Source organism: Urocitellus parryii, chromosome 14 (assembly GCF_045843805.1).
Source record: "Urocitellus parryii isolate mUroPar1 chromosome 14, mUroPar1.hap1, whole genome shotgun sequence".
NCBI classification, from domain to species: domain Eukaryota; kingdom Metazoa; phylum Chordata; class Mammalia; order Rodentia; family Sciuridae; genus Urocitellus; species Urocitellus parryii.
In genome coordinates this window covers 11340690-11365166 of record NC_135544.1, presented here as the reverse complement: position 1 = coordinate 11365166, position 24477 = coordinate 11340690, and the positions used below count along the sequence as shown (strand labels likewise).

Here is a 24477-nt window from a genome sequence, read left to right as displayed (position 1 = left end):
ATTATTCTCTGACAAGTAACAATCCAGATTTCTCATGAAATGAAACACTCAAGAATGTACATTGGTTTTGGCTCAATATATCTACAGGGAATTATATTTAGCTTTCCCAATATAGATGAAAAATTCTAAAGAGAATAGTCAATGCAGCTTTGTAATTTAGACCAAGAACATTTAATTTAACACATTTTAGAAATAAAAATCTCATTCTTACAAAGACATTCACTTGCATTTTGCTATATAAGCATTTAAATATCTTTGAAAAGTGAAGAATTCTGTCATTCAGTTATTTGGTTCACACCATTTACATGACTCATTCTATTTAATCATTTGATTTCCTTTAGTGTTGCAAATAGATACATTCAGATGCTTGCCAAAAGTCATGCAGAAAAATGATGTTAAGAGCATATAATCTTCTCTTTTTTTATGACAAATCTCTCCAATGTTATAGCACATTTAAAAATTTTTTGATCTTTGCATTCCCAACATGTTAAACAGATAGTGCTCATAAACAAAGAACTAAAATTATTCTTCAAGCTATTTCTCAAAACAGTGAAATTCCTAAGTATGAAAGTGGAAGTTAATAGGAGTTTAATTACATGAATTTCATGCTTTGTTAACCTGGTATATTATTTTATATGATACGGTAGAACCTTAGGAATGCAAGGATAGTGTAAGGTCATGCTGTGCTGTGGTCTGAATGTTTGTATTCCCCCAACTCATATTTCGAAATCTGAAGCCCTAGGGTGATGGGATTAGGACATAGGCTTTTTAGTAAGCAATTAAATCATGATGGTGGAGTCCTTAACATTAGTATTAGTACTACTACAAAAAAGACTGAACAAATCTAGCTCATGTGTTTGTGCCATATGAGGATGGTGAGAGAAGACGCCTTCTTTGAACTAGGAAGCAAGCCTTCACCAATACTGAATGAGCCAGTGCCTTGAAAGTGAACGTTTCAACCTCCAGAACTGTGAGAAATACAATTCTATTGTTCATAAAATATGAGTTCATGGTATTCTATTATAGCCCAAAGAGACTAAGACATTTCAAATTCCATCAATAAATCAAATACAAAACTCACCTTTGCAAGAGAAACTGAAAAGGCATCGATAACATTCAAATAGTTTCTTTTTAAATCTCATCCATTCTGTTAAAAAATAAAATAAGGAATGTTATTCCACAATAACATTATAGAAAACTTTTGCTCTAAATAAAAAAAAACTCGCATTATATTTAACAATACAATTTTAAAGACATTCCTCATAAAATCAGAAGAGATATTTTAATAAAATAACACTATTTTCTAACCACTATTTTCTTTGGATAGTGTTTCAGTTAGCTTTTTGAGTGCTATGACCAAAAAAAAAAACATGATGAAAACAAATTTAAAGGAGGAAAGTTTATTTGGTGCTCATGGTTTCAGTGGTCTTAGTCCACAGGTGGCCAACTCCATTGCTCTGAGGTTGGGGTGAAATAAAATATCAAGGTTATGGATGTGGCAGAGGAAAGCAACTCAGGCCATGGTGTAGGAAGCAGAGAGAGCTCTGCTCACCGGGGATAAAATATATACTCCAAGGTACACCCATAGGGACCTACCTCCTTCAGTCATACCCTATCTGCCTACAGTTACCACCCAGTTAATTCATTCAAGTGGGTTAATGCACTGATTAGGGTAAGCTTCTAAAAACCCAATCACTTAACCTCTAAATTTTTCTGATTGTGTTCTTAGGGACCCTCTCATATCTAAACTATAATAGATAGGCAATTAGATATAAAGTAGAAGTGAAAGCCATAAATTTGGAAATGAGGAGGAAAAAAAAAGATTACATAGAGACTATATTGGTATATTGTTTAAAATAAAAGTGACAATTGGGAAAAACAGACATAAAAGGGAAATTCAATAAAGTATTTGAATCACATAGAATAAATAATAATTTTATTGTTAAAAAAGTCAATTACTTAGAAAATACAATGGAAAACAATTTCATTCATCATAGTAACAAAATATAAACACTGAGAACTAAATTTAACAGAAAGCATGTAGCATATATGTGAAGAGTTATTCATTTTTTGATTAATGAATAAACATTTAAAATTACAATATTTTCAATAATAGGAAAATAGTTCACAAACTTTATATACCTACTCAGTGGAACATAATGAAATGTTGAGAAGGCTCCACAATAGCTTGCTTTCCTTATGATCTTCCCTTATGAACCCATCAGGTAATAAGCTAAAAATATCAGTATATGTAAAAATAGAATATGACCTTCACAGTTGATATACTTAATTTGGCTTTTAGTGATAGCCAAAAGGGCTATATTTGGGACTTTGTTGCCCGCTGTGGATGACTGAGTCTTAAGTCAGATCTTCTAATTCAGATTTATTTCCCAGCAATGGGGATCAAGATGTATTGCAGACCAAAGATTTGTGTCCCCTAAAACTCATTATTAAGCCCTGGCTGCCAGTGTATCTGTCTTGGACATGGAACTTGTAAGGGTAAAATTAAGGTTTAATTAGGTCCAGAGGGTTGGGCCCGTCTTGATTTGATAAGACACAGCAGAATGCTTGTGCTCTCTCTCTCTCTCTCTTTATCCTTACAGATAAGAGATCACGTGAGTTCATAGCAAGGTGGTGGCTGCCTAGAAGCCAAGAAAAAAGTCCACCCTATTTTTCTTGGACTTGCCAGTCTAAAACCTGAGAAATTAAGTTTCTGTTGTTTAATTACCCAGTCCGTGGTATTTTCTTACAGCAACCCAGGAAAACCAGTAAAGGAGGGAAGAAGAAATGGAGCAAATTTTTGGCAGAGTACAATTATTTGTTTGAAAATTGTAGGCCGGAGGTAGCTGCCCACCACACATCCTCTGAACAAAGTTTCATCCATCCATTTGTGTGCTAAATACCATCCTCTCACCTCCTCTAGAACGTGTCTTTTCATTATCATTTATTCCCTCCTTTCTGTGGATTTTTGTTAACAGAAAACATTCAAGATCTGACCATTCTTCACCCCCATTTATTGCTAGTATCTAGGTTCATGTGCAATCATTTAACCTAGCAAATTTTTCTTTCATTCTTATGAAAACTGTCAATTAAAAGTCATTTGTGTCATTCCTAACAAAAAGTGATAATAACTTAGTAAAACTGGGTAATTATAAAGAACTCCTGAATTTATGTTTGATAATAAGAACTGTTTCAAAAGACTCCCAACCATAACCTTGCACAAAGTCTATCTAGCACCTGACTGACCTTGGACTAGTGCCAACCTTGTTATTGATCTTTGAACATTCTTGATTTTGTTTCTTGGGACAAAGATTGTTATTTTTAAATTACTTATGGGATCCCTTCATTTTGCCTTTGAAAGATTCCCTTTACCTCATTCCTGTGGCTGAGCCCATTGTTAGATTTTATACTGTTCTTTAAAAAATCTCTCTCCCCACGCCCCACCCCACCCCCAGTATTTAGTTTGACTGTGTTCTTTCATCCTTCCTTGTGTCTCCTAATTCATTCTCAACAGCGATTCTTTTTTTAAAAAAATAATTTAATCATGTTACCAACCTGCAAATGTCTCCTAATGACTTTTTTGGGGGTGAGGGGTATTGAGGATTGAACTCTGGGGTACTCAACCACTGAGCCACATCCCTGGCCCTATTTTATATTGTTTTACTTAGAGACAGGGTCTCACTGAGTTGCTTAGCACCTCACTTTTGCTGAGACTGGTTTTTGAACTTAGGATCCTCTTGCCTCAGCCTTCCCATCAGCTGGAATTACAGGCGTGCACTACCATGCCTAACTCCTAATGACCTTTTTTAAAATATATTTTAAAAAATTTATTCTAATTTGTTATATATGATAGTAGAATGCATATGAATTCATATTACACATATATAGCACAATTTTTCATATCTCTGGTTGTGTACAACTTATTCACACTATTTATGTCTTCTTAAATGTACTTAGAGTAATGATGTCCATCTCATTCCACTGCCTTTTCTACCCCCTTACTCCCTCCCTTCCCCTCCCTCCCCTTTGCCCTATCTAGAGTTGGTCTAGTCCCCCTATGCTCCCCACCATCCCCATTATGAATGAGCATCCTTATATTAGAGAAAATGTTTGGCATTTGGTTTTGGGGGATTGGCTTACTTCACTTAGCATTATATTCTCCAGCTCCCTCCATTTACCTGCATTACCTCCATTTAAAAAAAAATCTATTTCATGGTAAAAAATAAATTTCTTACTATGGCTTTTAAAGAGCACTTGACCTCCTGTTAACGCCCTGGCCTGATATCCTCATTCTTTCCCTCTTTTTCACTCTGTTTCCGTCAATCTGGCCCACTTTGTTGCTGTTTGAACATACCAGCCATGGTTTTACTTCAGGAGTCTTGCTCTTTCTATTTATCTGCTGAGAGCATTCTTCCCCAAGATGATAACTCCATGGCTCATCTTCTTACTTTCTTCTCTGGACATTATTTAAATGGTCATTTAAATGGTTTTCTCCATGAGCTCTCTCATGGCTGCTGTTATGGGTTCAATTGTGTCCCCTCAAAAATGACACATTGAAGTCCAAATCCTCAATACCTCAGAATGTGACTTTATATGAAAATAGGATAGCTGCAGATGTAAATAGTGATGATGAGGTCTCACGGGAGGGGACGGGGTCCAAAGCCAGAATGACTGGTGCTCTTATAAGACGACCAAGTGAAGATACAGAGAGAGCAGCAAGTGCTGATGAAGGCCAAAATGGAATGAAAGGCAATGCTTGCTTGAGGGAAAAGATCACAAGGAGGGTCCTGCCCAGGATGTAGAGCAAGCAAAACCTGCCAATGCTGATTTCAGACTCTGGCCTTCAGAACTGAGAGACAACAAATTTCTGTTGTTTGAAGACACCCAGTTTGTGGTATTTTTTTTTTTTATGGTGGATTTAGGAAGCTAAGACAGCCACCCTAATTAAAACTCTAAATCTTTTGATAACCCATTCCCCTAATCAGCTTTATTTTTATTCCTACTACTTTTCTTCACCTGTCCTACCATACTGTATTTTATTTTATATATTTTGCTTTGTGCCTCCAACACACTCCAAATGCCAGCAATGTGAGTCTGAGATAGTTTTCTGTTCTCTTCATTACTCTCAGCATGGAAATACAGTCCTTGAGCTGTTACAGGTCCTCAAAACGAATTTGTTGACTGAAGGAATGAAGACACGAACGAGGGAATGAGCCCAGTAATTGGTTCCGTCTCCAGGGGGAAGAAGAAGGTGTTTCAAAATGACTCGAGTGTTTTGGAAAATTGCTTCATTTACTGTATAAAACATGGTGAGTGGAAAGAAGTGTTCCCTCTTATAAAATACTACAGCAATTAAATATAATTTTCTGAAGAGTTTCAATGATATGAAGAATTCTTACCATTTTCTAAAAAGGTAGTTTATAAAGATAGTTTCTACAATATAAATCATAACTATGTAAAATAGACATTCTTGGATAAGGACTACACTAGAAGGAAATATTTTAATTTTATGATGATGTTTTGATGAAACTGTGTGATAATTTTGTCAAAATTATATTATTTTTTGAGGCAGAAAGAGGCTATTCTGGAATAAGAAAAAGGGATTTATGTACATATAGTAAACTTATATAAACTGTTAAACAGATTTTTTTCCCATTTGTAAATGTTGATTTGAGCACAACTGTGATTTTATATAATAAAAGTACCATAATATATTCAAATGTTCAGATATGTTTTTTTCTATAATCTTTCTTACTATATGTGTGCATTTGTATTTATTTATATATTTATTTTATGGTATACAATGGGATATTTTGTTATATAGACAATTTATGAAATCATTGCTACAGTGAAGCTAATAAGTATATTCTTCATTTTATGTAGTTACCTCTTTCTTGTGGTGAGAATACATAAATAATTCTCTTTTAGCAAATTTCAAGTGTATGATATGTTATTATGAATGATAGTCACTGTACTGTGCATGACTGCCCTTTGACCAACATCATACCATTTCACCAGTTCCCCCAACTCCTGGTAACCACTCTTCTCGCCTCTGTTTCTCTGAGTTTGTCTTTTATAGATTCCACATATAAATGAGATCATGCTATATTTTAATTTTTGTATCTGGCTTATTTTTCTTAGCACGATGTTCTCCAAGTTCACCCATGTTCTCACAAATGTGGAATTTCTTTGTTTATTAAGGCAGAATAATATTCCATTGAATGCACACATATTCTCTTTATCCAGTCATCTGTACATGAAACACAGGTTGTTTCCACATCTTGGCCAATGTGAATAATGCTACAAGAAACAAGGATGTGCAGACATCTCTACATGATAGTGTTTTAATTTCCTTTGGATTTATCTACAATAGGAGGATTGATGGATCATATTATAATTTTATTTTGAAATTTTTGAGGACCCACTATACTGTACTAATTTATCTTTCCACAAAAATGTGTAAAGTTTCACTTTTCCCCACATTCTCACCAATACCTATTATCATTTGACTAACATAACTGAGATGATAGCTCAATGTTGGATTGATTTGCATTTCTTTGCTATTAAGTGATGTGAAATATATATTCATATGCCTGTTAGCCATTTGTATGCCACTTTTGAAAAATAGTTAACTCAGACATTTTGCTTAGTTTTCAGTTGGATTCTTTTGTTTTTTTATTTATGTTGTATGATTTTTCAAATAATTTTTTCAAGTTTAGTTGGATATTAATCTCTTATCAGAGATGTTTTCTTCCATACCATAGGTTTCATTTCATTGATGCTTCCTTTTATTATGCAAAACTTTTCACTTATTTTTCTTTTTGGTAGTAGGGAATGAACCCAGGAACATTCTACCACTGAGCTACATCCCAGTCCTTATTTTATTTTTGAGACAAGTTCTCACTAAGTTGCCTAGGATGACCTTGAACTTGCCATCCTCCTGCCACAGTCTCCCAGTTGCTGGGATTACAAGAATGTGCCCCTGCACCCAGCAAAACTATTCATTTTGATGACGCTTTACTTGTTTATTTTTGCTATTCATTTTAGTATTCTTCAATTTCTGTACAGGATGAAATTTACATAAAGATAATTGTGTTCTAAAATGCTTTTTAAAATCTCCCTTGATCTCATAGCTGTCCGTGACTTTGCATCCTATCAGGAAAGAACCCAGAAGGGCAGCTGTGGTAATTATATGACTAATTTTCAAAACCACATCATCGAATGAATCCACCATAGTGTCTAGCTCTATTGTGTTCAGTAAGATTAGAAGCAGAATTATCCACTGGAACTGTCAGGTCCAGAGTATTCTACCTTTATTCCTTCATTCCATTAGTAGGAAGATGATGGAAATAGATGCTAACCAGGAGTGAGCCAAGAACCACAAGCATCTAAGTACAATACATGCTCACAAAATGGACATGCTATATTCGACCTCTATCTCATTGGTAATTTGAATTTGTCAACATGATTCTAATTGGTAAAAACTAAATTACATGCAAATTCCTAACAGCAAGGGAGACTGGAAATGTAGTTTCCGATTATACTCTTTCTGTATATCAGAAGGTTGTTGGAATGCAAGGTAATTACCCAATAGATGAAAAATAATCTTATTTATTGTACTTTCATTCCTAACATATATTCAGGTAGAATAGGGTAACCAACATGTGAGGAATTGTTGAATAGAAAATAAAACATTTTTAGCTTGTCCCTTCAAGAATAAAGAAAGAATCAAAATCAAACTTCTTCAACTTTTTTTATTGATCAAGAATATTCTCTCCATCAATGTGTCGATGTGAAGGAGACTCAAATAATTACTGGAGAATAAATATACAGGAGTGAAATGTAATGAAATTGAGAACAAGTTCTTGTTACCTACTTTAATTGTTTGTGGATAATTTTTCAGATTTTCATGTTTGTGGTATGCAAAATATCCCTTTTTTCCTCATGAACATGGGATTCAATAAGCCACTCACTTAAAAATGGATACATTTGATTGCATAGGGACTTATTTTACTTATTATATAACTTTTTGAAAAACAGCTTTTAGACTATAATACAAAGGGAGTGAAGACATTAGATTAACAAGAATCAGGCCTGTGGTAAAATGACTTGGGGCTGCATTACCTAGGGAGAGAAACCCAGTAATGATACCTGCAGACAAGATAGATTAGTTTTAAAATATTCTACCCATGTAAACATGAAATAATTTTTGTGGTTTATGAATCAGTGCAGAAAGTAAAGTAAAATAACTGTATTCTACTTCCTCTGCTACATGATTTTCTTTGTACTCAACATTCTCTTGTATTGATATTGTAACTAGTTGGCAGACTGGCCAAGGGTGGGCTACCTTTGGCACACCCAAAGAAAGTAGTACTGAAATTTTAACGAGTCATTTTCTGATTCTGTAATTTTGGTTAGTTAGGTGAATGTTGGTTAAGGTCCCCAAGCATCTTATCAACATGAAAGATGGGGAAATATAGCAACTTAGGGAAAATACACTTTACTCTAAATATATACGTCAGTGAGTGGTGGGCTTATGATATTCAGGACCACCTCTATTTTAGAAAGATGCCTTGCGAAATAAACAGAGATCACAGAGGTTAATAAAAAGTTTGAAGTTGAAGATGATGGTAGCAATAGAGACATATTTTCAGGAGAGGAGTGACTGCAGCCTGTTACACCATTGTGTAGTATTTCTGGGAGCCACATTTTGACAGCATTCCCAAGGCTTAACAAAGAATATAGCAGATGTTGTCAATAACAACCAACTTAATACTCTAAATCACTTGTACTCTCTTTATTCTTTTCTCTAGATTCATAGTCCTCCCCTTTATCTTTCCTCGATTCATCTGTTCACCTGCCGTATCATAAGTTTATTGAAATATCAAACTTTTGGGATTTTGATCTAGGTCTTCCTACAGATTCAATTGTTCACTTTCTTTCTTGAGTGGAGAAATCTTGAGTTACCATCTATTTAGGAATAAATTTTCACAAGTATCTTGTATTTCTACCTGTGCTGTGAATGAGGCACTGATTGCCCTTTGTTTTGGAACATCTTTTCAAGTATGTTTGAACAGCATGCAGCCTTAGAAACCACAGATTGTGTCTTTCTTAAGAGCAAAGGCCAAATTTGCTTTCAGCCTTGGAAGATAGAGATAATATCTCCTTTTGGATCAGAAAAGACAGCAGGCAGTTTTGGTGCTTGTTATAAAAGTTTCCATGATGGCTAAAGATGTTGCAATCCATATCTGTAGGTGTCCATCCAGGACCATCTTTATCACCACAAGAGGAAATGTAAAATAATAAATAAATAAAAAACCAAAAACCAAACAAACAAACAAAAAACAAACTCATGTTATTTGCTGCACTTGAGTAATAAAGTCTTTTGAACTTAACCTAGGAGTCCTGTATCTTTTTAACTAACCTTGAGTCTGTGGTAGGCTAATTGTTAGTTTGTGAGTAGTATGAAATCCCAGATTACTCATTTTTTTTTCTGTCTATCTTGGACTTTATGATTCACCATGATAGGGTGTAAAATTCAAAGGTTTTTAGTGTTCTAATTTTGGAACATTTTATTACCTCCAAAAGAAATTTTGTATCATTTAGCTATCACCACACTAGCTTCCTTACCCCATCTTAATCTTATTTTATCTATATATTTTGCCTATTGTGGAAAATATATAGATAAAATAAAATATATAGATAAAACATTCCAGGTTGATATAAATATTTTCAAAATCAATAAATGCTGCAGCATTTATCAAAACATTGGTCTTTCAGAGAAAATGAGGATTCAAATTTCTCCAGATTCTTGCTAACACTTGATATTGTCTGTTTTTTTTTTTTAATTTATCAAAGATATCCATAAGTGTGTGAAGTGGTTTCTAATATCTTTGATTTTTGTTTCCATAACAACTATGATGTTAAATGTCTTTTCATGTTCTTACTAGTCATTTGTATATCTTCTTTGAAAAAATGTTTATTCAAATACTTTGCCCATTTATATTTTTATTTATCTTTTTATCATTAAATTATTATAGTTTTTTAATATTTCTATATCAGCTATATAATTTGCAAATATTTTTTCCCATTCTTTACTTTTCACTTTTTTGACGATGCCCTTAGAAACCCTGAAGCTTTAATTTTAATGAAGTCCAGATTATCTATTTTTATTTTGTTTAGTATTGCCTTGGTATAATATCTGAAAAGGATTTGTATAACATGAGGTAACAAAAATTTATTCCTAATTTTCCTATCAAGAGTTTTATCATTTTGACACTGATATTTAGGCCCATGATCTGTTGAGTTGATTGCTCCGTATGCTGGAGGGTGGAGTTCACCATCATCCTTTTGCATGTGGACTTTTAGTAGTTCAACAATCATTTATTTAACATGAAGAATGATACAATCCACCTCTACACTGTCACTCCTGTCAAATAGTCATTGACTATAAATGTGAGGTGTCCTTTCTGGAATTGCAATTCTGTTTCTATAATTTATATGTTTATCTATTGCCTGTTTTGCCTTGATTACAATAGTTTTGTGATACACTTTGAAATCAGAAAGTGTGAGTTCTTCAGCTTTTTCTTCTTTTCCAAGAATGTTTTGGCTAGTATAAATTCCTTGAATTTCCATATGAATTTTAGGATTATTTTTTAAATTTCTGAAAAGAAAGCAGATGAGATTTTGATAGCATTGCATTGGATTTATAGATCAATTTTGGAAGATTTTTTCCTCTTAGCAGCATCAAGCCTTCTGATCTTTGAACAAGGTATGACTTTCCATTTATATGTCTCTGATTTCTTTCAGAAGCATTTTACAGTTTTCAGTGTTCAAGCTGTATGCTTCTCTTGTCAGATTTATTCCTATAAATAAATGTTTATAGTAAATAAATGTTTTTTTAAAAAAATTACTGTTTGGATTATTTACTTTTTTGTAGTTCTTAGAAATCCAAATACTTTTTTTGCATATTGATCATAAAATTTTGCTGAACTTATTAGTTTTAATACTTTTAAAAATGGATTCTCTAAGATTGTGTGTATGTAGATAATGTTAAATGCAAATATAGTTTTATTTCTTCGTTCTAGACGCCTCTTAGTTTTCTTCATGTCTAACTATTCTATGTACAAACTTAAAATTTGAATAGAAATGGTGAGAGTAGACATTTTTGTCTTATTATTGGCCTTATAAGTAGAGGATTAAATCTTTCACTGAATATTATATGTTGTTAACTGTGGACTTTACATCAAGGAAAATGAAGGGGTTCCCTCTTATTCTTCATTCATTATTTTTCTTGTGAAAGATTATTGTATTTTTGTCAAACATTCTTTTGCCCCTATTGAAATAGTTCAAGGGCTTTTGTCTTTGTGGTGCATTCATTAATTTTAATTTGCATGTTATCATGTAATTTTTTGGACCTTTGTAACTTCTTTGACTTCTGCATTCTTTTTTAAAAATGTTAATTAATTAATTTATTTTTATTCTAATTTGTTTTTATTTGACAGAATAATGCATTACATTTCATATTACACATACAGAACCCACTTTTTCATATCTGTGGTTGTATGACCCCTTCATTATTTAGAACTGGTTTTTTATTCATATACTTGAATTCTCCTAATTTATTTGTCTTACCAATTCCTTATTTCATTCAATTGTGGTTGGAGATTATGCTTTTTATGAATTTAATACTTGTAGATTTATTGGGGCTTGTTTTATCACCTAGAATACAGTCTATGTTGGAGAATGTTATTCATGCATTTAAGAAGAATGTGTATTCTGCTATTATGGACAGAGAGGTCTATAGAAGTCTGTTAACTTTTCTATTTTTGTTTCATTCTTTCGTTCTTCCATTTTTATTACTGTTACTCTTTTGCTTATACATTAGTCAGGGTTCTTTAGAGGAACAGAATCAACAGGAAATATAATTATAGAAAGAGGACTTATTAACTTGGCTTATTCGTCCAGAAGCTGGATAGTCCACAGTGGCCATCTGCAGGCTGGAGAGCTGGAAGACCAGTAGCTGTGCAGTACAAGAAGCTGAAGCCCTAGAACAAGAGGGATCAATGGTGCTCCCCTCACCTGAGACCAAAGGTTTCTGGGGAATCAGTGGGAGAGTCCACTTTGGAAGAGTGAAGAAGCAGGAGTCTGATATCCTCAGAGGAAGGAAGCAGCAATCAAGAACCCTTTCAAGAATTGAGCTTGCATCTGCTGCTGCTTCCTTGTTCTTTCAACTTTTATTCCACCAAACCATCATCCTATTGGTTGGTGCTACCCATTTCAGTTGGCTATCCATGTGCCAATCATTCCTAGACACATCCTCTCTGACACACCCATAATCCTCTTAGTCCTTGACATCTCTTAATCCGATCAAGTTGACAATTCATATTAACCATTACAGTTTAATTGCTGTATCTGTCACTGAATATGGAAGACTGAAATCTCCAACAAATACTGTTGAATTTTTCTGTTTCTATTTTGTCAGTTTTTCTTTCATGTGTTTTGGGCATTAGATGCAAATGTATTTATAATTATTATATCTCCTGGGTGGATTGACCCTTTTATTATTATATGGTGTCGCTTTTTATTTCCATTATTTTTTTAAAAATCTATATTGTCTGCTCAAGTAGCCACTCTAGCTTTCATATAATTGCTGTTTCATGATATAATTTTTCCATCCTTTCACTTGTGAATATCTTCAATAAATTATCATTTCATTTATTTATCTTAAACTCCAAAATTTCTATCTGGTTCTTTTTCATAATTTTAATCTCCTCTTGATGTTCTCTATTTGATGAGACATTGACATCAGACCTTCCATACTTATTTAGTGCTTTGAACATGTTTATGATAGCCATTTTGAAGCCTTTGCCTGTTAAATCCACAATCTGGGTCCCTTCAGAGGTAGTTTCTATTGTTTACTTTCCTCTACTTGTTTATGGGGCATTTTTCCAGTTCTTTGCATGTTTTACAAATTTTTGTGTTAAAACCTGGGCATTTTGCATACTATATTGTAGTAACTCTGGCTAATCATGATACCATTCCCATTTGGAGTTTGCTTTTATATTTTTGTTTGTTCAATGACTTTGCTGGATTATGAAACAGATTGAATAATTGTGTCCCTCAAAATTTCTGATTTTTATCAGCCACCTAGACTATGGCATTCGGTTGTAGCAGACCAAATAGACTAAAATGAACTATGTTAGTGAAGTCTATATCTCTAACATGTACAGTCTCTAATTTGTCTGGTCTTGGGCATTGTCACTGGGGGAATAGTGCTTTTAGCGAGACTCTTGAGTGTCTTTTTCCCTTATTTGTTAAGCAGTCTCTTTCCCTGGGTACCACACCTCTGCTCATGACTGATTGGCTATTTTATTCCTTTTAAAAAATGTCCTGGGCATAATTTGATCTCAACCTGATCCAATAAAATATGGTTCTTTTTACAAGCATAGTCTCTAAGGCCAGGCTCTGAGAGTTTTTACGACTCTAGGAAGGATCTTTTCATCTGTACCTTTTCTCTGTTCTCTCTGTTAAACTTCTAATTGGGCTACTATTTAGCTTTTTGCTTTCATAGAGGCACCATCCTCCTCTTAATAGCTTAACACCAAAATTTCTATTATTTTTAAGAGCATTATTTGGCTTTTGTTTCCCATGTTCTGTTTGACCTAGTCAATTTCCTTAGTTACAGCTTTAGATCTCTAAGTTTTTATAGTCTGCCTCTCCTCCTGGTCAAAACCCATGTGCCACTGCTCCTGAGCTCAGGAGAGTGACAACAGGGTGTTTCTATTGGATGTTAGACTTAATTTACAAGAAAAGCTCTTCATAAGGAATGTATCCTTTGGCATATAATCCATACCTCTTCTACCCTTTAGAGATTCTACCCTTGTGAAAAACAGGAGCAAATACAACCAGGCCTTTTGTATTCTTGGTCTGCTGTGTCTTGGAGAAAGCTTTCACTTAATAAGAGTAGGCTGAGTGAAGAATCATACCTCTCAGTTGCTCTTGTCTGGAAGGGCCCTTCAACCACAAAAAAGCTGAAAGTGTGATACAAAATGTTGGTGGCTCATCTCTAAAGGGGTGTAACTGTTGATCTATGGCAGAGGCTGGGAAGACAGAGAGTCCTGCATTTCCTGCTGTGCTTGCCCAGAGTAGGAGCTTCCATCATATGGAGCTGGTGATAAGGTGGGTAGAAAAGAGAATTCTGCCTCAAATTCCACAGGGTCTTCTTTTTCTTACCATGACTTATTAGATTTTTCTGAACATGAACTTTCCTGAACTTATCTTCCCTTCCTTGTTCTTGACATCATCTTCCTCTTTTGCTTTCCACACCACCCTACTGGAGAGTTCACTACCCAGAATATCCTGAATGCTTGAATCTTAATTTTAGTAAGAGGATTCAAATTAATTCACTGGAACTAGGAAAATCAGAGACAAAATAGAGCATTTGTTAAGGTAGGACTTACAGGATTGGATCACAGAAAATGAGTCTGTGGCAGAAAACCAAAGATAACTCCTATGTTTTAACTTCAGTGTGAGACAGTAGAAATACAGGAGAAGAAAATAATCTAAGAAGGCAATGAAATCTTTGTAACAATGTGAGAGTAGACTTTTTTTTTCAGAGTGTGGGTGGTTTATAAATTTAGAAGTTAAAATAGCTGGCATACAGTTCTTGGTTATTTTGTGGTTTTAAAAAAATCTCCATTTTGTTATTGCAAATCTTTATCGAGTTTTAAGAATACTAAGATTGTGTGTATGATTACCTCACCAAAGAAAAACTATTTTCATTCTTTATATATACAATCTATAAGAGTAAGCAGAGGAAAAATAGCAAGAAATTTTGATTGGGGAGGGAGTTCTGAAGAAGAATTTAGTGCCCAGGAAATATATGTATGTTTGTTCTTTAGAAAAATCTTTGTACTTATTGAGTAGGGAGCTGAGCTCTCTACTGGGGCATGCCATGTCAACTCAAATAATTTTCTTTGGATATTACATACCTAAATATGAAAGGCAGAAGCCTAGAAGACCAGGGCACAATAATGATTCTACTACATTTCACTTATTCTTACTCTGCCCAGTTAAAATGTTTTAATCTAGAACTGAGAAAACTGATCTTTACTGAGAGACAGATTTGAGAGTCACCAGTTCCCTAGGAAGAGGCTGACACTGAAGAGAATTTCTAGAGAAAGGGAATGTGGCACAAGAACGGAAGAGTGAAGCATACCAGAGACTAGGGGAATACTAGCTTGAAATGATGGATAAAGAGAGATAAATTAGTAGATTATTTAGGAGAAGTGAGAATAAGAACAAAACAGCTGTACAATAGTGTTTATGAAGGCAAGGTTTTTTGTGCACGTGTATTCATTTTAGAAGTAGAAAGGTTTGTTAAGCACCAAGACAATCCTCTTACTTGAATTCCTTTATCGTAGCAGGTGGCTAATGAGTGTGGTGGATGGTGAATTAGTTTTCACTGGATGATATCTTGGTCTCGTAGTTCTTTTCAAAAGACTGAGTGCTTTCAGAAAGTAGCAAGCAGAAATCCCATAGATATTAACAAGTATTTATTGTGAACTTCCTGTGAGTCTAAGTGCTTTATGGATAGCAATGGGTTCTTAACTGGGGAGATCAACCTTCCAATTTGGCAATTTATGAAGCTACTTGGGATTGTCACATTTGTGTGGGAATTCTGCTGGTATCTAGTGGGTAGGATTTTGGGAATACTGATAAAATAACTTAGGATGCACATGACAGACCCCTGCAGCAAAGAATTTTCTGACCCCAAATGGTGATAGTTCTAAAGTTGAGAAATCCTGATGAGAAATAAAAGTGTTAAGCTTCACAGAAGCACTTAGAAATGGATGCTGTCATTACTTTCTTCTCTCAGCTGAGGAAACTAGGGCACCAGGACTTTGATAATTTTTGATAAGGGTTAGAGCCTAGATCTGGGTGAGAGTAATATGGCCCTTGGGCATCCATTAAAAACTATGCTGTATTATGTTTGTAAATTACCTCTATAAATGTGTGACCAAGCTCTGCTACATTAACACATCTTATTTGAATGAACTCAATTAGAACAAACGTATCTATTTAAATGCATCTTTCCTTACCTGAACAGTATGTCTAAAAGGACTGGAATATTTGTTCTTCCTATGCATGGAGCAGGACACAGTAACTCACACTTGTTTCTGGTTTTAGAAGCAGTAGAGCAATTTTTTATTTATGAATCCTTATTTCATGTCCTATTTATTTATTTTTAAAGCTTATTGGCTTAGCTTTTGCAAGTTTAGGCTTCAATTGACAGTAGAATTTTCACATAAGCTGAGATCATTTTTCTCTTCAAAAATTACAAGTGTACATGCAGAGACTCTCTGAGCTTTACCAAGGCTTTTAAGGAGTACGTTTTAGTCATAGAGGGGCGATTGATAATAGCAACAGAGATGTTGTTTCAGCTCTGAGCTACCACAATCACCACTTGCACTGCTGTAAAAGCACTCTCTGGAGGAAAATTTTCTATTTTACCTATACTAAGTACTTAGTGTTTTTTAAAGATTCACCATGTACCCATCCAGATTTATGTAAAGTAATGATTGTAGTGCACTCCATCATTCTCTCCGTATGGCACAGTTTGAAGATTGTATTTTTTCCCTCAACCCCAAGAATGTGTTATTGCTTGGTGTAATTACGAGTGTTTTACTGAACTTTTGTGTTATAGGTCGAAAATAATGCACTGGATGTTTTAAGACCCTTTGCTTTGATACTACAGAATACACCATTACTCTCTAGCATATTGATTGTGTTTTAAAGTACTGCTCATACAGTAAATATTGTTATTTTACCACATACCCTCTAGTTTTTGTTTTCCATTCATTCTCTCCTCCTTCCTTCTTTCCCTTTTTTTTTCCATGAGGCCTAGCTCTTTGTTGAAAATTAAATAAACTAGTATGAATGCATTAGAAGTTCTGAATTTTTAAAAAAATAAGCTATTTGTGTTGAACTATTTTGTTTATCAGAAAAAAAAGTTTATCTGTTAAGAAAAAAAAATGTAGTTGTGAGGAGTTATCAAACAATTTCAGTTCCATAGTCTTTTAGCTATATGAGGTAAGTACTCTGAAATGCATTGGGATGAAGTTTGGAGAAAGGTTGCTTATGGAACTGTCTAGGTTAAATTAGCAAAGACTCTGAGGTCTTTTAGTAATCTTGCTATTCTTTACACTAAAAGCTTTTTCCTCTTTAGGTACAAACATACTCCAAATTAAATATCAGGACCTTCTCAGTCCTAGTGACCAAGGGGGAAAAAACAGTCAGTACAACAAATACAGTAAAAACAGAAGACAGTTTTTATTTTCAGAAAATGTAATGTTCTAGGCGAATGAAAATCAACATAATAAATTATTTCTTCATAAGATATATTTTTCTATTCTGTTACATTAGATGTGTCCACAGTTACACTTCTGTGCAAGTTAGAATGCTAAAAATAATTGTCTTCTCCCTAAACCTCACATGTATCCATTCAGTTATCTAAGTCAGCCAATCCTGTATTTTTTAATATTCTGAAATCTACATCTTCCTCTCCAATGTCACTATCTTGATTTAAGCCATTATTCTGTCTTGCCTAACTTATTATGACAATTGTCCCTTCCTGAGCAACATGTTTCCATTTTTTTTTTGTTTTCTCCATATTGAGTCATTCATCCGAGGGATGTTTAAAAAGCATCCGTACTACTTTGTGATTTGAAATTAGCCTGTGGCTCTCTGCTATCTTTATGATTAGCACACAGTTCCTTAGCATAGTCAGCAGGGTCCTTTATAATCCAATCTTCACCTTCCCTCAGGTTCATCTTGGGGCCTTCTCCACTCCACACACACTGCTTCAGGAACTCCAAATTATTTCAGAGCCTGATTGAAGCCTGTCGTATTCCTTCCTTCCTCCATCCCCCCCTACCTCCCCTCTCTTTCACTCCCTCGCTCCTTTCATTCTTCCTCTCTTTCTTCCTCCTTTTCTTCCCTCTTTAGGGAAATTGTTTTATCATTACCAATAATGGCCCTTGCTCTCCATCTTTACTTGACTCAGCTGACACTTGTCATGAAGGTGTCTCCCTCCTGTTCACTAAGGTAGTCAGTTTACTTCCCACCTAAAAAGTGATATTTCTAAAATATCAATGTCACTTGACAAAGTTATGTGACTCTGTTCTAAATTACCCTCTGTGAATTCATCATTTTTGAAGGTTTTATCACTCTGTGTTTTTATTGTTGGTTTCTCATCTGTCTCAAGCACATGACTTTGAACTTCAGAGCAGGGATTATGTTTTGCAAATTTTATGATCACTTGTCTAATTCAGTATCTAGAACAAATTTGGAGAATAATAAATGTTTAATAAGCCTAGTAGCTTTTATTTTACTGCTAGGGGAGAAAAGATTTGATTTTTTTTTTTTTTTTTTTTTTTTTTTTTTTTTTGTGTGTGTGTGTGGTACTTGGAATTAAACCTAGGGTTACGCCACTGCTGAGCTCCACAACCAGCCCTTTTTTATTTTTTATATTGAGACAGGCTCTCCCTAAGTTTCTGAAGCTGATCCCAAATCTGGGATTCTTCTATCTCTGCCTCTTAAGTTGCTGGATTCACAGCCATGTGACACCACACCTGGACAGACTTGAGTTTTTTAGATGTAATCATAAGTTTCAATAGTTTTGGAAGAAATCACAAAAATAAACAATATTTCTTGTTAAAATATTAATAATACTTGAGCTACAACACTTTTTGAGAAAACATGCATACACAGACACACACAGAGATGTAAAATATTGAAATAAATTTTATAAATATATCAATCCTCCTTGTGTTTATAGCTGCTGAGCTCTAATGGACCAGCTTCAACTACTTTAAAGATTATCAAAGTTCTCTACTATTTCCTGTGTAATATTAAACTCTGGTTTGTGTATATTAGGCCTGTGTGAGTTTCTGTATTTATTTTCACTTGTTTTAGTGGAAAGTTTGGAGAGGTGGGAGAGAGACTGTTAACCACATGTAATTTGAACCTAGCAGGAGCTGATGCTATAATCTTCATTCTTTTCTTTAATTGTCCCCCTAGATTACTGTGTAGCCCCATAACATCACATTTGCCAGTTATAACATAGTCAGTGTTTTGCTTCCCCACTGGAAACATGAGCTCATTGATAGAACATGTTTTCTTAGCTTCTATCTTTAGTATTTAGATCAAAACCTAAGGTTTACAAGATATTCTAAGTATTTTTTTTAAATGAATGAAATCTTAGTTTTTCTGAAATAATATGCTAATTTATTGTATACATACAAATTTCCATTTTATTATGAAAAAACCTCCTAGTGGTATACATTTAACCGTTTGTTTTGTTTTGTCTGTTTTGTCTGGAAACAGTAAGCCCCAAGGGAGCAAGACGAAATAGCCTCAGAATCTTATACATACTCTAACACCGGTAACTTCTTTAAATAGAATTGTCTTGTTAAAGGACACTGTTATCGTTTGGATGTGAGGTGTCTCCAAATCTCACGTGTGAGAACATGCAGGAAGGTTCAGAGGAGAAATGATTGGGTTGTAAGAGTCTTAACCCAATCAGTGAATTAATTACTGATGGGATTAATCAAAGTGGTACGGTATGGCAGGAGGAGATGGGAAGTGGAGTGTGGATATGGGGTATATATTTTGTATCTGGAGAGTGGAATCTCTCTCTGCTTCTTGATCACCATGATATGAGCTGCTTCCCTCTGTCATAATCTTCTGCCATGTTCAGTCATGGAGCCAGCTTTCTATGGACTAATATCTCTGAAACTGTGAGCCCTCAAATAAACTCTTCCTCCTCTATAATTGTGTTGGTTGAGTCTTTTAGTCAGAGTAGTGAAAAAGCTGACTAAAACAGACACATATTCATTTTTAAAGGAAATAATAAATTCCTTTTATCATATCAAATTTCCAGTAAAAGTCTACATTACCACATTGTGGTAAATAAAATCATGGCAAATGCTTTGAATTAAGGTGAAAATTGTAAATTCCTAGTATTAGGATTCTCCAGGGACATAGAACTAATAGACCTGGAATCCAGAGTGGCTAGATGGTAGTAGTAATTCCCAGTTCTATGGAGTCATTGTTCTGTCTCCCAATAGGAAGTATTTCTCCCTTTGGAGCTAAGACCTCTAGGCCAGCAGAACACACATGTGTGGGAGTAGGAAGCAAAAATTTCCTTTCCTACTGTGTCGTTAAAGGTAATTGTGAGTGGTGATTGGTCCTGTTGTTACTCCTTAACACCTGGACACAAGTCTTAGCTTTGGGAGAACAGGATGCTGATTCAAAGTGTTTGTGATGCTACTTTTGGTTTATTATTTCCTTAGTAGAGGCAGTTCTATTAGCTTCCACTAGGCTTTTCTCACTATTATAGCACTTACTCCACAGACTAGGAACAAATGCAGGGTTTCTGTAGGCTGCTAGATATTTCTATTTGAATCATGCATTATGGAACTAGAAGGACCCACAGTAAGATAAGTCAGAGTTAAGACATCATTGATTACTTGACTGTCATGAGATCTCACACTGATTGGTGGTTCTTGTGATGTTTTGGGTTTTCTAGATTTAGGGCCAAATTAGAGCCAGTGTGCAGTTGTCATCTCAAGTTCTGATCCTACCCCCTTAGTGCACATTTTTACTTGCAAAATACCATGAGTCCTTTTGAAAAAGACTGGCATAAGTTTGACAGAATAAGTTTGTGGTAGTATGCCAGGGTCCTTCCTTCAACAGCACCCAAACTGCCTTTCAGAAAGAGTTCTGGGTCTGCAAATTAGCTAATGTTTGGGAATTGGCTCTGATTCTCTGCTTTTATGATCCAGGTTGAACCTTTGTCCATTTGACTTAGAACTCTTCTGCTGATAAAGATGGAGTAAGAATTTAGTAAGCTCCTATGTGGTTCTTCTGAGAAGACCATGATTAATCACCCTGTGCAAGTTAGGATATTTTGATTGTTGCTTTGACTCTGCTGTTCACTACTATAGCCCTATGCCTTTAGCAGTTCAGTGGCACCAGTTAGAGTCTTTCCTATTACTTCTTGGATCCAATCACCTGTACTCTTATTGCATTTACTTTCCCTAATTAAGTGACTGAAATTCCCACTATAAGTTTTAGCCTACAAAAGAAAACTCTTTAAAGATGTCAGGGCTATCCTCCACAAATTATTTCTCCAAGTACTAGTGAAGGGCATATTTTCTGGAGATGCACACACACACACACGCACACACACAATCACACATATGTGTATATATATATATATATATATATATATATATATATATATATGGTCTATTACATTTATTACATCTATTATATTTGTTTTTTTTTTTAACTTTTAAAAATGCACATTTTATTTTATTTTATTTTTTTTTTTCATTTTTTTTTTATTGGTCGTTCATAACATTACATAGTTCTTAATACATCATATTACACGGTTTGATTCAAGTGGATTATGAACTCCCGCTTTTACCCCGTATACAAATTGCTGTATCACATCAGTTACCCTTCCATTGATTGACATATTGCCTTTCTAGTGTCTGATGTATTCTGCTGTCTGTCCTATTGTCTACTATCCCCCCTCCCCTCCCCTCCCCTCCCCTCCCCTTTTCTCTCTCTACCCCTTCTACTGTAAATCATGTCTTCCATTTGTATTCTCTTGACTTACCCCTCCTTACCTCTTATATGACATTTTGTATAACCCTGAGGTTCGCCTTCCATTTCCATGCAATTTCCCTTCTCACTCCCTTTCCCTCCCACCTCTCATCCCTGTTTATTCTTCTCAAGCTCTTCGTCCCTACCCTGTCCTTGTTTACACCCCTTATATCAAAGGAGTCATTTGGTATTTGTTTTTTAAAGATTGACTAGCTTCACTTAGCATAATCTGCTCTAATGCCATCCATTTCCCTCCAAATTCTATAATTTTGTCATTTTTTAATGCAGAGTAATACTCCATAGTGTATAAATGCCACATTTTTTTATCCATTCATCTATTGAAGGGCATCTAGGCTGGTTCCACAGTCTTGCTATCGTGAATTGAGCTGCTATGAACATCGATGTAGCAGTGTCCCTGTAGCATGCTCTTGTTAGGGCTTTAGGGAATAGACCGAGAAGGGGAATAGCTGGGTCAAATGGTGGTTCCATTCCCAGCTTTCCGAGAAATCTCCATACTGCTTTCCAAATTGGCTGCACCAAATTGCAGTCCCACCAGCAATGAACAAGAGTGCCCTTTTCCCCGCATCCTCTCCAGCACTTATTGTTGTTTGACTTCCTAATGGCTGCCAGTCTTACTGGAGTGAGATGGTATCTTAGGGTAGTTTTGATTTGCATTTCTCTGACTGCTAGCGATGGTGAGCATTTTTTCATGTACTTGTTGATTGATTGTATGTCCTCCTCTGAGAAGTGTCTGTTCAGGTCCTTGGCCCATTTATTGATTGGGTTATTTGTTATCTTATTGTCTAATTTTTTGAGTTCTTTGTATATTCTGGTTATTAGGGCTCTATCTGAAGTGTGTGGAGTAAAGATTTGTTCCCAGGATGTAGGCTCCCTATTTATCTCTCTTATTGTTTCTTTTGCTGAGAAAAAACTTTTTAGTTTGAGTAAGTCCCATTTGTTGATTCTATTTGTTAACTCTAGCGCTATGGGTGTCCTATTGAGGAATTTGGAGCCCGATCCCACAGCGTGTAGATCATAACCAACTTTTTCTTCTATCAGATGCCGTGTCTCTGATTTAATATCAAGCTCCTTGATCCATTTTGAGTTAACTTTTGTGCACGGCGAGAGATAGGGATTCAGATTCATTTTGGTGCAAATGGATTTCCAGTTTTCCCAGCACCATTTGTTGAAGATGCTATCCTTCCTCCATTGCATGCTTTTAGCCCCTTTATCAAAAATAAGATAGTTGTAGTTTTGTGGATTAGTTACTGTGTCCTCTATTCTGTACCATTGGTCCACCCGCCTGTTTTGGTACCAGTACCATGCTGTTTTTGTTACTATTGCTCTGTAGTATAGCTTGAAGTCTGGTATCTCTATACCGCCTGATTCACACTTCCTGCTTAGTATTGTTTTTGCTATTCTGGGTCTTTTATTATTCCATATGAATTTCATGATTCTTTTATCTATTTCTACAAGATATGCTGTTGGGATTTTGATTGGCATTGCATTGAACTTATAGAGAACTTTTGGTAATATCGCCATTTTGATGATGTTAGTTCTGCCTATCCATGAGCAGGGTATGTTTTTCCATCTTCTAAGGTCTTCTTCTATGTCTTTCTTTAGGGTTCTGTAATTTTCATTGTATAAATCTTTCACCTCTTTTGTTAGGTTGATTCCCAAGTATTTTATTTTTTGGGGGGATATTGTGAATGGAGTAGTTGTCCTCATTTCCGTTTCAGAGGATTTGTCGCTCATATACAGGAACGCCTTTGATTTATGCGTGTTGATCTTATATCCTGCCACTTTGCTGAATTCATTTATTAGCTCTAATAGCTTCTTTGTAGACCCTTTTGGGTCTGCTAGGTATAGAATCATATCATCTGCAAATAGTGATAATTTAAGTTCTTCTTTTCCTATTTTTATGCCTTTAATTTCTTTTGACTGTCTAATTGCTCTGGCCAGTGTTTCGAGGACTATGTTGAACAGAAGTGGTGAGAGAGGGCATCCCTGTCTTGTACCAGATCTTAGAGGGAATGCCTTCAATTTTTCTCCATTCAGAATGATGCTGGCCTGTGGCTTATCATAGATTGCTTTTACAATGTTGAGGTATGATCCTGTTATCCCTAATTTTTCTAGCGTTTTGAACATAAAGGGATGCTGTACTTTGTCGAATGCTTTTTCTGCATCTATTGAGATGATCATATGGTTCTTATTTTTAAGTCTATTGATGTGGTGAATAACATTTATTGATTTCCGTATATTAAACCAGCCTTGCATCCCAGGGATGAATCCTACTTGATCATGATGTATAATTTTTTTGATATGTATTTGAATCCGATTCGCCAGAATTTTATTGAGGATTTTTGCGTCAAGGTTCATTAGAGATATTGGTCTGTAGTTTTCCTTCTTTGATGTGTCTTTGTCTGGTTTCGGAATCAGGGTGATGTTGGCCTCGTAGAATGAATTTGGAAGTTCTCCCTCTTTTTCTATTTCCTGAAATAGCTTGAAAAGTATTGGTGTTAGTTCCTCTTTAAAGGTTTTGTAAAACTCTGCTGTATACCCATCCGGTCCTGGGCTTTTCTTAGTTGGTAGTCTTTTGATGGTTTCTTCTATTTCCTCTATTGTTATTGGTCTGTTTAGGTTGTCTATATCCTCCTGGCTCAATCTGGGCAGATCATAGGACTCAAGGAATTTATCTATGCCTTCACTATCTTCTATTTTATTGGAGTATAAGGATTCAAAGTAATTTCTGATTATCTTCTGTATTTCTGAAGTGTCTGTTGTGATATTGCCTTTTTC

The 24477-nt window shown here is 35.0% G+C and overlaps 1 long non-coding RNA gene across 3 annotated transcripts in view; it reads right to left on the bottom strand.

The window, feature by feature from the left end:
* Nucleotides 1-2210, bottom strand: part of LOC144250238 (uncharacterized) — an 84334-nt gene extending 82124 nt beyond the window's left edge. For all 3 annotated transcript variants that reach the window (XR_013342426.1, XR_013342425.1, XR_013342424.1), the window contains exons 1-2: nucleotides 2143-2210; nucleotides 1082-1147 (exon numbers count right to left, since the gene is read on the bottom strand). This is a non-coding gene — a long non-coding RNA (uncharacterized LOC144250238). The remainder of the gene's footprint in view (nucleotides 1-1081; nucleotides 1148-2142) is intronic.
* Nucleotides 2211-24477: the final 22267 nt, after the last annotated feature.